This window comes from Sprattus sprattus, assembly GCF_963457725.1.
Source record: "Sprattus sprattus genome assembly, chromosome: 3".
Taxonomy (NCBI): domain Eukaryota; kingdom Metazoa; phylum Chordata; class Actinopteri; order Clupeiformes; family Clupeidae; genus Sprattus; species Sprattus sprattus.
Genome location: NC_137922.1, coordinates 23,804 through 39,579, shown reverse-complemented (window position 1 = coordinate 39,579; position 15,776 = coordinate 23,804).

The window sequence follows — 15,776 nt, the reverse complement described above, 5'->3', positions numbered from 1 at the left end:
ACAGGAAAATCACCACAGAGGCAAGCCACAACTATACTTTCACTTTTTGCAACTTTTCAGTCTCAATAATGAGACGAACTAAGGGACCATTGTCAGCTTAAGTAAATGTTTTTGATTCTTTGTTTATTATTGTATTCAAAAAGGGCACAGTTGTGATGTAATTTAAACTAAGCCAACAGACATACACGCATCTAAAATGTGAGGTGATGCAATTTAGGAATAAGTCTGTGATGCCTCTGTTTCTCTGCTAATCAAAACAACTTCAAATCACCTGTTATGCTCTCCAAACAGAACATTTCCAAGTATGATTGAGGCAATATGGAAAAGGTGTCAATGTGCTTTAGGTGTTAACATTTGTTTCACAGAGTCAACCCAGGAACCAAGGGAATACACCAGAATAGAAGTTATGCTTTGTTTGCTGAACAGATCAGAGATGTCTGATGCAAGTTCAGCCTGTTGGCAGAGCACAGCAACATTATTATAAGTAATATATAGCCCATACAAATGAAGGAATCAGAATTGAATGTTCAGCGTTAATAATGATATACCATAGTCAATAATTCAATGCATCTATATTGTTGTAATTGCTGTTTCATTTGGACTTAGGTTACAATGTTAGCATTTCTGGTGTGTATTCTGTTAAGAGGGCTCTGACCTGAGGGAGGTGTGAAAGAGCTCTCACCCCTTCCCCAGCCAGGTCAGAGTGTCTGATGGCCCTTGGCCTCATGAATACAGGGTGACACCTCTTATACAGAGGGCATATAATTGATATGTTACAATGGTGATTAGAAGATGTTTATAGGTGAAGCTCTGTTGAGTGACCTTCTGTGTCTTTCCCTTGGTGTGCACCATTGTACAAGATTAAACCTGTTTCCTGGACTGATCATATCTCACACTTCAAATAATATATGGTATATAAAACTACTATCATAAATTATTATATTATATTATAAACTAAATATAAGCACTTTTAAACCTTAACATTTCAGAGTTCAGAGGGCTGTCCAATTTCAAGCCACATTTGGTATTTAACACTTGTTGGCTTATGAAACATCTTTTCATTTCATTTCATTTCATTTCGCCCTTTTGTCTCTGACGTCTATACTCCTCAGCCCACAGACAAAAACACAACCAGTCTTGCACGCAAGCAGCAAGAGGATGTGACCCCCCCCCCCCCCCCCCCCCAAAAAAGTCTGTAATGTGTGCAGGAAACTGGCAGCAGTGGTTAGACGCCAACTTAGAGCTGTTTAGAGAAACATATATCAATCCAGCACTGTGATTTATTTTCCTGTTGTATAATAGAAATGCTATCATCTTATACTCAATGTTCTTTGATTGAATGTCATGAAAAATCTGTTAGCCAACTGCACGTAATGAACAGAATATTAACTGACTTTGTACTTTCGTCTAGGATACTGTCAAACCCCTTACCTCAAAATACAACAAATATACTGTTCTGCCTTCAGCCAGTCTCTCAGTGATCTGTATTATAGAATGGCAAATTTATATGACAAAACTTAATAAACACCTGGCAAGCAGAATGAGGGTTAGGGTTAGGGTTAGGTTAGGGGAATATAAACTCCATCTGCCGTGTACGGCAGGTGGAATGCACGGGCTCACAAAGAAAACCAACCCCCACTCTCTCTTAAAGATTCAGGTAAGTACCAACAGGTAAGTTTTTTATACTCTTTCTTATGTTATTTTCATTTCATTTCATTTAATACTTTTCAAGGACAATGGTAAAAGCCGGCCCTAAGGGATATAGGTTAATAAATTAAGTTAAAACCCCTGTAAGGATCCTACACGGAATCAAGGAAGTGCCAATGAAGTGCTATTTTCTGATAAGTGCCATTAAATTACACATATAAACAAACAAAGGCATAAGTGCTAAAATACTTGATTCTGCAGGCCTTACAGGTCATCCCCTATTTTTTTCGGGTTTTTTACCCGGTTAGACTCTTTCGTTCAGACCACTGGGGGAGATTGTTTTCAATTTTTCCATCCAGTGTCTTTCTTTTCTTAATCTCTGTTTTTTTGTCCAACAGGTACCGGATTCCAGGCCCGAGATGAAAAGATTATCGCTGCCATGTTCTCTAAAATGAGTGTACAAAACGGTAAGTTTATCAGTTTTATTCATGTAGTACATATGTTGTTTTAATCTCTGTAACAGACTGTTACCGGTTTCCCCGATATACAGTCTGCAACAGATCTTGCATTCAATAGCATAAACCAGGTTAGATGATTCAAGCCCCAATGTTTGCAAAACAGGGGCTCCCTGGCCTGTATGTACATTCCTGATAAATTTCACCCTCTTGTACAGATGATCTAACTTGTCTTTTTTCTTACTGCCTAAGGACGCATGTACTAAATAATCCTTTAAATTCTTATTTCGTTTAAAAGCTGCTATAATTTTAAAATTGGCCATTGGCTCCACCACTCTCTGAAGTGCCTTAAAGTTTGTCTTTACTACTGAGTTCAGGGATAGGGAGGTCGGGGAGAGAATGGACACAAATGGAATAATATTTTCCATATTTTTGTTCCCCCTTCCAGGTCCATCTTCCTGTCTGAAGTTGTATTTTACCTCAGCCTTGATCGCTCTGAGGAAAGTTCTACTATATCCTCTTGGTCTGAGGGCTCGAAACAGGGTTTTTAATCGCCGACTCCACATCCTCCTCTTCTGTACAGATCCTGCGATACCTTATAAGATGGGACTTAATGATCCCCTTATAAGTATGCTTTGGATGGTTACTGGACCTGTACAGGAGGGCATGTGTGTCTGTCGATTTAAAGAAGACCCTGGTTCCCAACCTCCCTTCCCCCTCCCCCCTCATAATAAAGACCTCCGTATCGAGAAATTCAATCTTCTCTTTTTGTAGATTATACTTCACGGAGATTGACGGGTGGTGTGCATTCAACGTAGAAACGAACTCTGTAAATTCTTGTTCAGTATGACTCCAGATGCCAAATATGTCATCCAGGTACCGGGTGTAAAGAGATGGTATTCTCACGCATTTGGGGAAACCGGTTCGCTCCCAGTTCGCCATATAGATGTTAGCATAGGCGGGAGCGAACTTCTTCCCCATTGCGGTCCCATGTACCTGGAGATAGTACCTGGAGTCAAACTCAAAGTCGTTCTTTGTGAGGCCTAATTCTAAAAGAGCGAGAAGGGCCTCATCTGGTCTGGCCGGGTCTGGATACTTATTAAAAATATCCTTGACCGCTTGTAGACCGAGTCTCGTATCGATATTTGTATACAAAGAGTCGATATCGATCGAGAAAAGCATTGCCCCTGGTAAGACACGTGCTTCTTTTATTATACTTACAAATTCATATGTGTCTTTGATGTAACTGTCATGCCGCTGTGACAAGGGGTTCAGATAAAAATCAATAAACTCTGCTATTCGATAGGATTCACTCCCGCAGTCCGACACAATCGGTCTACCGGGGGGAATTTGGCGAGGAACTGTCCACGTATCCGGATCTTTATGAATCTTTGGTAGAAGATAAAATTTCCGGGGCCGTGGAGGATCCTCACCAAACAGGTAATACTTTTGTTTTGCACTAATTACTTTATTTTCCCACAGGTTTTGGACTATGTCCCGGATTTTGGCCTGTGTCTCCAGCTGTAATGAGCCAGCTAAAGGTAAGTAGTGTCTTGTATTATTCAACTGTCTATTAGCTTCGGTTAAATATTGATTTCGGTCCATAATTACAATTTTAGAACCCTTGTCTGCAGGTTTAATTAGTGTGCTTGCCCGAAGGGAAGCACAGTATTGTTATCGTCAAGTTTTCTTTATTTATTCCGTACGTTTTTCTTGCAGCTAACTACTCCTCGCCCGATTGAGCTAGAGACGCCATTCAAACACCAAAACGTCCGGCCCGATCCGGTGCAAGCTGCTATGACTTTTCGTGGCGATACTCTTTGCCACTCCTTTTTTATCCCTCTTTTTCATCCCCTTTTTCTCTCATTGACTAACATGGGGAAGGTTGAGCCATTGTGACGTCACGCACTCTAGCCAACTGACATTAGATCAGTTGACATAGGAGAAGCTCTCTTAAATGCCAGAAGTGGTTAGATAGAGAGTGCAAAATATTAAAACGAATGTAGTGGCAACAGTTTCAGGTACAGTTTATACACCCGCTCTAACAGTGTTAACCAGTATGTGAGTAACGTGGGTTTTATTAAGGCATAGCGTGTGTAATGTGTAGCTATTTCATTCCGTTTGTTAACCTTTCCGGCTGTCTGTATACCAGCAGCAGAGCGGAGCATTTCACTCCCCTGCAATCTCGGAATGAAATAGCTACACAATACACACGCTATGCTTTAATAAAATTCACGTTTTACGAGACACCAACAGAGGCACAACCGACAAGTCTTACCATTGAAGATCTTTGACGTTCGGTCTGAAACTTCATCCAGCCATCCAGGTTAATCCAAGTTGTTATGGAGAACGACAGTTGCATCAATCATATTTCATTAAAACTTACCACTTCTTACATTGGACATATCCACCAGCCTAATTAGAATCTGCATTGTCTACTGAGCAGAAAATTCTCCATACAGTAGATTTCCCTTCGTTTAGTATCATTTTAAACTTTCCAGATGACTGTATTGCCCTCGCTCGTCAAGTGATACGTGTCCAGAAACAAGGCTCCTTTGACTGGATAGCCAGAGCTAGCATAACTGCCATTGAAATCCAATGGTAATGCTACCTAGCTAGGTATGCTAATTGTCGGTATCCATCGTTAACTCGTTAATCGTTAACCATCATGTTAACCATCATGTCACTGGCTTAGATTCAGGTTGGAATTGGGGATAGGACTTGGACTGGGGATAGGGCTTGGGTTAAGGTTAGGATTTGGAATGGGACTTGGGTTAAGGTTAGGGTCAGGAGTCTGGTTTGGGTTAGGTCTTTGGTTAGGTTTAGGGCTTGGAGTGGGGTAAGGAATAGAACCAAGATCGGGAGTGAGATTCAGGTTAGGTTTAGGGTTAGAGCTAGGGATAGGCCAATCTTTTCCCATAACTAAAGTAGGAATAGAATGTGAGTTCCGAGATGAGTCAATACAATCATGCACCAGCACTACTACATTTCTTAATGAATGGTCACTCCTAGAACCAGTTATAGACTCTGAATTTAAATGAGGTAACACTTCCATGGTGTTTTCCCTCTCTTTTTCCACAGATTTTGGATCGACTGCTCGAGAGCCTGAAGACCCCTCATCCATGCCTGTGGACAAGTTTTCCATCTGTGGATCTAAGGAAACAACATCCAAGGAGTGTGTCTGTGTTAATGAGTCAAGAGTTTGTTCAACCAACCCTGGAGGTAAGTAGCCCTTAGTTTGAGTCCGGACCCCACTGAGTTGTGCTGAGATGATAGGAGACTGGCTAGGAGTAACTAGATTTAAACCAGATGTTGTATTTTTGGTCAGTGTCCTATTTTTTCTTTTTAGCCTCTGTTTACGAGGAGCCAACTCTGTTTGGACCACAGGAGTAGAACTCAGGGCCTGTCCAGGCTCAGGTAAGGGTGGAAAATGTTCTCCACTCAACACCAAGGCAGGTTGAATTATCGGAGGGGGGTTCAAGATACCACGTAAAGTATTGACCGATGTTGTTGTCAGTTTCCGTTTGTATCTTGTTTTCCCCCAAGCTACTGCCCTCTCAAGTGCTTCAAAATTGAACTCCTCCAAGTCTGCCATCAGTGACGATATAACGTCTTCATAATGAACTTGGAGGATTTGTAAGTTCGCTTTTAACCACTGCAAAGTGTTTGTTTTAACCTTTTCTGCCGTGGTTAAGGAGGGAGAAGAGGGCTTAATAAAAAATGCCAACTTATTGACATGTTTTTGCATTCCTGGAGGACAAGAATTTGTAGTCAGTGCATGGTTCATAATTTCCAAATGATGTACAGCCTGCAACAATTTAAAATACTTTTTCGTTTGGGCGAGGTTCAATGGGACGGGGTAAGTTTTTCCCCGACCAGATTGATCTTCCCACCCACCCCTCATGATTATCGGATTGTTCAAACAACTGCAACTTTCTCACAGCGTGGAGTAAGGTAAGTCACATATAAGATTCACCCATAAAAAACTGTAATAAAAAAGGAACAGGGATAGGGTATTCTATTCCTGCTGTTCTTTCAAGTTTGTCCCTTATTTGCTTTTAAAACTGAATTTCATTTCTGGTAACAACCGCAAGACAATAGCCCAAAAGTTATAAATGGTCACTCCAGACCTTCATTGTTCGTCCAGCATCTCTACAAACAAGACAAAAAAAGAAGGAAAGGAATATAAGTGCTTCAAAAAGGAAAATACAAACCACTCGTGTTTGTTTTTAAGAAAAACACAAAACCTCAAGGACACACACTCAAACACACACAAAGAAAAGATTGCTGGTTAAACTCTAAAGGTCTGGTCTCCACCAATATAAAGTGCTAATTTGTATTGTGCAAATACCTACAAGGTAGCTGTGCAAAATGTGCAATTTTCAATATATCTGTGCAAATTCTGCAATTTTAGTCAGATATTTGTGCAAAATCAGCAAGGTATTTGTGCAATTTTCGCAGGTTGTAAAGTGCAAGTTTGTATTACAAAAAGGGACTACAAGGTTTTGTTAAAAAAAGGGGGAACAGCAGGATTAAACAAGGGAAGGTTAAAAAGAGAAGTTTCTAAAAAAGAGAGAGCGCTCCTAACGTTTCGCCTAAGGTTAGGCTTCATCAGAGGAATTTTAGAAATGAGAGAAAAATAGGGGGTGTATTTATAACCTGCCTAGGCGGGACTAAGAGGGAGTTCCTCATTGGTTAGGACCCACCTGGCAATCGAGGGAACACCTGTCTCATTATGAGCAAAGCAAAACAATCAATCTCACCTGTTTAACCAATATATCGAAGGATCGGGAAGAACCGGTTGAAAATCACGAAGAAAACTTTTGATTTGTTTAAATTTTTTTCCTAGATGAGTTTTAAGACCAAAGTGAAGAAAAGAAGAACATGGCACTGGCAGGTTAGGTGCAGGAAAAGAGGCTCTGGCTGCCGAAGGCAGTCAGAATGCACGGGCTCACAATTCTTCAAAATAGACTTTAACCACTTATGGTTTCTCAAAAAAAAGGAATTTTTAACTCCGGTTTTCACCATCAACGTTAGGATTACATTAGGAGGTCGACATTGGAGGTCTCACGACTATCGTCCAGGAGGTAAGTCAATTTTCATTTTAATGTTTTAGTAATATGGGGGGTCTTAAATAAATACTTGAAGAGAATAACACACCTTTAAATACTAAAACCATGCTAAAATATAAATAAGTGCTGCGTTGCCTTGGGGGGGCCCCCATCGTTTGGAGGTCACCCCTCTGGCTAAAAACATGGTAAAATATAAATAACAAAGGGTGTTTTTTCATTTTAAGACCACTCCTTCACCATATCAAAACAATCTCCCAGACTGATTCTACTAGACCTGATTAAGTCCAAAGGGATAAACAGTATTTAATTTTTCAATCCACTGTCTCTCCCTCCTCAGTCTTTGTCTGTCAGACCACCAGGAACCCGACTCTAGGCCCATGATGGCGAGATTATCGCTCCCATGGTTTCTAAAATGTTCGTAAACATGAGTCGCCTTATTGGTCCTATCGATCGAGTACAGATGCTGTTTGAGTCTCTCCAGCAGACTGTTCTTGGTCTGACCAATATACAGTCTGCCGCAGGTTCTGCACTCGATGCAATAGACCAAATTCACCGACCCTGGCCCAGAAACCAACCAAACGGGTTCGCCCAGGTGAGTATATTTATTTTGGATATATTTAACCCTTTTAAAATATTTAACATGTGTTTGTTTTTTTACTTTATCACCCTGGAGATTAAACTTAATTGAAATTGATGGGTGATGAGTATTTAAAACCCCAATGAAATCCCTGAACTCAACCATCGAGTGGCTCCAAACACCAAATATATCGTCCAAGTATCGTACATAGAATGCAGGCAATTTGCAACATTTGGGGAAAGCTGTTTGTTCCCAGTCCGCCATGTAAATGTTGGCATAAGCTGGGGCAAACTTTTTGCCCATCGCCGTTCCATGGACTTGGAGGAAGTGTTTGGAATGGAACTCAAAATCATTTTTTGTGAGTCCTAACTCCAAGAGTTTGAGCAGGACCTGATCTGGCCTAGTGGGGTCAGGGTATTTTAGGAAAATCTCCCGCACTGCTTTTAGGCCCAACTGTGTCTCGATGTTCGTGTAGAGTGAGTCAATATCAATGGAGAATAGCATTCCACCAGGTGGAACCGTGACATCTTTCAACTTTCTCACAAACTCATAGGTGTCTTTGATATAGCTCTCGTGTTTTTGCGACAAGGGGTTAATGTAAAAATCAATATATTCTGCAATTCTATAAGATTCGCTCCCACAATCCGACACGATTGGTCGACCGGCGGGAATCTGATGCGGGACCGTCCAGGTTTCCGGATCCTTGTGGATCTTCGGCAACAAGTAAAACTTCCTTGGACGGGGAGGATCTTCGCCAGACAGGTAATACCTTTGTTTAGCTGTAATGAACTTTTTCTCATACAGGTGGCCCACTATCTCCCGGATCTTTTTCTGGGTTTCCAGTTGGAGGGAGCCAGTTAAAGGTAAGTAATGTTTATTATTGTCTAGCTGTCTGTATGCTTCTGTTAAATATTGATTTTTGTCCATTATGATAATTTTTGACCCCTTGTCTGCAGGTTTAATCACTATATCCTGGTTTGATTTTAGTTGATTTAATGCCTCTCTTTCCTCCATCGACACATTCTTTTCTCTTGCACTGGTGCAACATATTCTCTCGAGACTCCTTCTATCTCGCCTGATTGTCTGCTTAATGGGTTCCGAAACGGAATCCCATTCAGGTTCCCATGTAGAGGGATTGATAAAGGGTTCCCGATTGAAATCTGTGGCATATTCAAAATGGTCCAATAGCTTCAATTGCCTATGGTATCTATGTAGATCCCTACGCAGTGCTTCCCTGTCCACCACCGATGGAGTTGGAATAAAATAAAGGCCCTTCTCCAGCAGAAGTTCTTCTGCCTCCGATAAAACAAAGGTACGTGAAAGGTTTAAAATGTTGGAGTGGGGCTGTATCGAGTTTTTAGGTCCCCCAACTCTCAGTTTAACTGAAACATCCAGGACTCGAATATTTTTTTGGCTGTCGCAGCTGTCCAATGGATCAAATCCTTTTGGCTAACCCTAAACTGTTTAGCCTCAATTCCCATTAAGGTTCTACAATTCGCCTCTATCCAAATGTTCACGTCCTCCAGGATTTTTTTACACTCCAGATCTTGCCGGGGGGAGAACTGGATGAGAGGGATTATAATCTCAGCTCTAGGGAAGGTCATTTTTGCCCGACTTAACAGTTGTTGAAACTGTTTTTTGATGGTAATGGGTTGGTTCTTTCTAAGGCAGTTGTTTAAGCCTACTGAAAGAATGACCTTCTGAGTTGTGAGACAGGGTTGTAGTTTCCCCAGGATCTCCTTCAGATGTAAGATTTGAGCCCCGGGGAAGCTATCGACCTGTACCAGAAGATGTTGGTGTTCTGGAATACGGGCTAGGTTTGAATCCCCTTCCACAACTATTGGTGAATTAACCTCTAATCTCCACTGTACTCCCTTTTGAAAGGTATTGATGTGACGGGTGGGTTTCCTACTCGTGAGAATTCCCGCTCTCACCGGGTCACTTTCTCGAATCGTGGAGGTGTCACTCCCCGTGGAAGATTCAGTCTCCTCCTCAGCCAAAAGTTGTGATGGTCGCATCACCACCGCCACATTGCTCTGAGGTGCAATCTCCTCCATAGGACCAAATGAATTACTATGGTCCAAGCCATCGGATAACTCGAGGTCGAAGTCGGGCCGGAAACCCAGGTCACTCTCCAAGCTAAATGCTACGTCAGCCTGATTTATTTCGGCTAAGCAGACCTGGAGTCTCCCGCCCGACGTCGCCCCAGAACCGTCTTGGCTGGTTGATACTGCACCAGAGGTAAGTACCGTATGAGTATTAGAGGTCGAGCTGAGATTAGGGTTGGAATTGGGGATAGGAATTGGACTGGGGATAGGGCTTGGGTTAAGGTTAGGATTTGGAATGGGACTTGGGTTAAGGTTAGGGTCAGGAGTCTGGTTTGGGTTAGGTCTTTGGTTAGGTTTAGGGCTTGGAGTGGGGTTAGGAATAGAACCAGGATCGGGATCGAGATTCAGGTTGGAATTGGGGATAGGACTTGGACTGGGGATAGGGCTTGGGTTAAGGTTAGGATTTGGAATTGGACTTGGGTTAAGGTTAGGGTCAGGAGTCTGGTTTGGGTTAGGTCTTTGGTTAGGTTTAGGGCTTGGAGTGGGGTAAGGAATAGAACCAAGATCGGGAGTGAGATTCAGGTTAGGTTTAGGGTTAGAGCTAGGGATAGGCCAATCTTTTCCCATAACTAAAGTAGGAATAGAATGTGAGTTCCGAGATGAGTCAATACAATCATGCACCAGCACTACTACATTTCTTAATGAATGGTCACTCCTAGAACCAGTTATAGACTCTGAATTTAAATGAGGTAACACTTCCATGGTGTTTTCCCTCCCTTTTTCCACAGATTTTGGATCGACTGCTCGAGAGCCTGAAGACCCCTCATCCATGCCTGTGGACAAGTTTTCCATCTGTGGATCTAAGGAAACAACATCCAAGGAGTGTGTCTGTGTTAATGAGTCAAGAGTTTGTTCAACCAACCCTGGAGGTAAGTAGCCCTTAGTTTGAGTCCGGACCCCACTGAGTTGTGCTGAGATGATAGGAGACTGGCTAGGAGTAACTAGATTTAAACCAGATGTTGTATTTTTGGTCAGTGTCCTATTTTTTCTTTTTAGCCTCTGTTTACGAGGAGCCAACTCTGTTTGGACCACAGGAGTAGAACTCAGGGCCTGTCCAGGCTCAGGTAAGGGTGGAAAATGTTCTCCACTCAACACCAAGGCAGGTTGAATTATCGGAGGGGGGTTCAAGATACCACGTAAAGTATTGACCGATGTTGTTGTCAGTTTCCGTTTGTATCTTGTTTTCCCCCAAGCTACTGCCCTCTCAAGTGCTTCAAAATTGAACTCCTCCAAGTCTGCCATCAGTGACGATATAACGTCTTCATAATGAACTTGGAGGATTTGTAAGTTCGCTTTTAACCACTGCAAAGTGTTTGTTTTAACCTTTTCTGCCGTGGTTAAGGAGGGAGAAGAGGGCTTAATAAAAAATGCCAACTTATTGACATGTTTTTGCATTCCTGGAGGACAAGAATTTGTAGTCAGTGCATGGTTCATAATTTCCAAATGATGTACAGCCTGCAACAATTTAAAATACTTTTTCGTTTGGGCGAGGTTCAATGGGACGGGGTAAGTTTTTCCCCGACCAGATTGATCTTCCCACCCACCCCTCATGATTATCGGATTGTTCAAACAACTGCAACTTTCTCACAGCGTGGAGTAAGGTAAGTCACATATAAGATTCACCCATAAAAAACTGTAATAAAAAAGGAACAGGGATAGGGTATTCTATTCCTGCTGTTCTTTCAAGTTTGTCCCTTATTTGCTTTTAAAACTGAATTTCATTTCTGGTAACAACCGCAAGACAATAGCCCAAAAGTTATAAATGGTCACTCCAGACCTTCATTGTTCGTCCAGCATCTCTACAAACAAGACAAAAAAAGAAGGAAAGGAATATAAGTGCTTCAAAAAGGAAAATACAAACCACTCGTGTTTGTTTTTAAGAAAAACACAAAACCTCAAGGGCACACACTCAAACACACACAAAGAAAAGATTGCTGGTTAAACTCTAAAGGTCTGGTCTCCACCAATATAAAGTGCTAATTTGTATTGTACAAATACCTACAAGGTAGCTGTGCAAAATGTGCAATTTTCAATATATCTGTGCAAATTCTGCAATTTTAGTCAGATATTTGTGCAAAATCAGCAAGGTATTTGTGCAATTTTCGCAGGTTGTAAAGTGCAAGTTTGTATTACAAAAAGGGACTACAAGGTTTTGTTAAAAAAGGGGGAACAGCAGGATTAAACAAAGGAAGGTTAAAAAGAGAAGTTTCTAAAAAAGAGAGAGCGCTCCTAACGTTTCGCCTAAGGTTAGGCTTCATCAGAGGAATTTTAGAAATGAGAGAAAAATAGGGGGTGTATTTATAACCTGCCTAGGCGGGACTAAGAGGGAGTTCCTCATTGGTTAGGACCCACCTGGCAATCGAGGGAACACCTGTCTCATTATGAGCAAAGCAAAACAATCAATCTCACCTGTTTAACCAATATATCGAAGGATCGGGAAGAACCGGTTGAAAATCACGAAGAAAACTTTTGTTTTGTTTAAATTTTTTCCTAGATGAGTTTTAAGACCAAAGTGAAGAAAAGAAGAACATGGCACTGGCAGGTTAGGTGCAGGAAAAGAGGCTCTGGCTGCCGAAGGCAGTCAGAATGCACGGGCTCACAATTCTTCAAAATAGACTTTAACCACTTATGGTTTCTCATAAAAGAGGAATTTTTAACTCCGGTTTTCACCATCAACGTTAGGATTACATTAGGAGGTCGACATTGGAGGTCTCACGACTATCGTCCAGGAGGTAAGTACATTTTCATTTTAATGTTTTAGTAATATGGGGGGTCTTAAATAAATACTTGAAGAGAATAACACACCTTTAAATACTAAAACCATGCTAAAATATAAATAAGTGCTGCGTTGCCTTGGGGGGGCCCCCATCGTTTGGAGGTCACCCCTCTGGCTAAAAACATGGTAAAATATAAATAACAAAGGGTGTTTTTTCATTTTAAGACCACTCCTTCACCATATCAAAACAATCTCCCAGACTGATTCTACTAGACCTGATTAAGTCCAAAGGGATAAACAGTATTTAATTTTTCAATCCACTGTCTCTCCCTCCTCAGTCTTTGTCTGTCAGACCACCAGGAACCCGACTCTAGGCCCATGATGGCGAGATTATCGCTCCCATGGTTTCTAAAATGTTCGTAAACATGAGTCGCCTTATTGGTCCTATCGATCGAGTACAGATGCTGTTTGAGTCTCTCCAGCAGACTGTTCTTGGTCTGACCAATATACAGTCTGCCGCAGGTTCTGCACTCGATGCAATAGACCAAATTCACCGACCCTGGCCCAGAAACCAACCAAACGGGTTCGCCCAGGTGAGTATATTTATTTTGGATATATTTAACCCTTTTAAAATATTTAACATGTGTTTGTTTTTTTACTTTATCACCCTGGAGATTAAACTTAATTGAAATTGATGGGTGATGAGTATTTAAAACCCCAATGAAATCCCTGAACTCAACCATCGAGTGGCTCCAAACACCAAATATATCGTCCAAGTATCGTACATAGAATGCAGGCAATTTGCAACATTTGGGGAAAGCTGTTTGTTCCCAGTCCGCCATGTAAATGTTGGCATAAGCTGGGGCAAACTTTTTGCCCATCGCCGTTCCATGGACTTGGAGGAAGTGTTTGGAATGGAACTCAAAATCATTTTTTGTGAGTCCTAACTCCAAGAGTTTGAGCAGGACCTGATCTGGCCTAGTGGGGTCAGGGTATTTTAGGAAAATCTCCCGCACTGCTTTTAGGCCCAACTGTGTCTCGATGTTCGTGTAGAGTGAGTCAATATCAATGGAGAATAGCATTCCACCAGGTGGAACCGTGACATCTTTCAACTTTCTCACAAACTCATAGGTGTCTTTGATATAGCTCTCGTGTTTTTGCGACAAGGGGTTAATGTAAAAATCAATATATTCTGCAATTCTATAAGATTCGCTCCCACAATCCGACACGATTGGTCGACCGGCGGGAATCTGATGCGGGACCGTCCAGGTTTCCGGATCCTTGTGGATCTTCGGCAACAAGTAAAACTTCCTTGGACGGGGAGGATCTTCGCCAGACAGGTAATACCTTTGTTTAGCTGTAATGAACTTTTTCTCATACAGGTGGCCCACTATCTCCCGGATCTTTTTCTGGGTTTCCAGTTGGAGGGAGCCAGTTAAAGGTAAGTAATGTTTATTATTGTCTAGCTGTCTGTATGCTTCTGTTAAATATTGATTTTTGTCCATTATGATAATTTTTGACCCCTTGTCTGCAGGTTTAATCACTATATCCTGGTTTGATTTTAGTTGATTTAATGCCTCTCTTTCCTCCATCGACACATTCTTTTCTCTTGCACTGGTGCAACATATTCTCTCGAGACTCCTTCTATCTCGCCTGATTGTCTGCTTAATGGGTTCCGAAACGGAATCCCATTCAGGTTCCCATGTAGAGGGATTGATAAAGGGTTCCCGATTGAAATCTGTGGCATATTCAAAATGGTCCAATAGCTTCAATTGCCTATGGTATCTATGTAGATCCCTACGCAGTGCTTCCCTGTCCACCACCGATGGAGTTGGAATAAAATAAAGGCCCTTCTCCAGCAGAAGTTCTTCTGCCTCCGATAAAACAAAGGTACGTGAAAGGTTTAAAATGTTGGAGTGGGGCTGTATCGAGTTTTTAGGTCCCCCAACTCTCAGTTTAACTGAAACATCCAGGACTCGAATATTTTTTTGGCTGTCGCAGCTGTCCAATGGATCAAATCCTTTTGGCTAACCCTAAACTGTTTAGCCTCAATTCCCATTAAGGTTCTACAATTCGCCTCTATCCAAATGTTCACGTCCTCCAGGATTTTTTTACACTCCAGATCTTGCCGGGGGGAGAACTGGATGAGAGGGATTATAATCTCAGCTCTAGGGAAGGTCATTTTTGCCCGACTTAACAGTTGTTGAAACTGTTTTTTGATGGTAATGGGTTGGTTCTTTCTAAGGCAGTTGTTTAAGCCTACTGAAAGAATGACCTTCTGAGTTGTGAGACAGGGTTGTAGTTTCCCCAGGATCTCCTTCAGATGTAAGATTTGAGCCCCGGGGAAGCTATCGACCTGTACCAGAAGATGTTGGTGTTCTGGAATACGGGCTAGGTTTGAATCCCCTTCCACAACTATTGGTGAATTAACCTCTAATCTCCACTGTACTCCCTTTTGAAAGGTATTGATGTGACGGGTGGGTTTCCTACTCGTGAGAATTCCCGCTCTCACCGGGTCACTTTCTCGAATCGTGGAGGTGTCACTCCCCGTGGAAGATTCAGTCTCCTCCTCAGCCAAAAGTTGTGATGGTCGCATCACCACCGCCACATTGCTCTGAGGTGCAATCTCCTCCATAGGACCAAATGAATTACTATGGTCCAAGCCATCGGATAACTCGAGGTCGAAGTCGGGCCGGAAACCCAGGTCACTCTCCAAGCTAAATGCTACGTCAGCCTGATTTATTTCGGCTAAGCAGACCTGGAGTCTCCCGCCCGACGTCGCCCCAGAACCGTCTTGGCTGGTTGATACTGCACCAGAGGTAAGTACCGTATGAGTATTAGAGGTCGAGCTGAGATTAGGGTTGGAATTGGGGATAGGAATTGGACTGGGGATAGGGCTTGGGTTAAGGTTAGGATTTGGAATGGGACTTGGGTTAAGGTTAGGGTCAGGAGTCTGGTTTGGGTTAGGTCTTTGGTTAGGTTTAGGGCTTGGAGTGGGGTTAGGAATAGAACCAGGATCGGGATCGAGATTCAGGTTGGAATTGGGGATAGGACTTGGACTGGGGATAGGGCTTGGGTTAAGGTTAGGATTTGGAATTGGACTTGGGTTAAGGTTAGGGTCAGGAGTCTGGTTTGGGTTAGGTCTTTGGTTAGGTTTAGGGCTTGGAGTGGGGTAAGGAATAGAACCAAGATCGGGAGTGA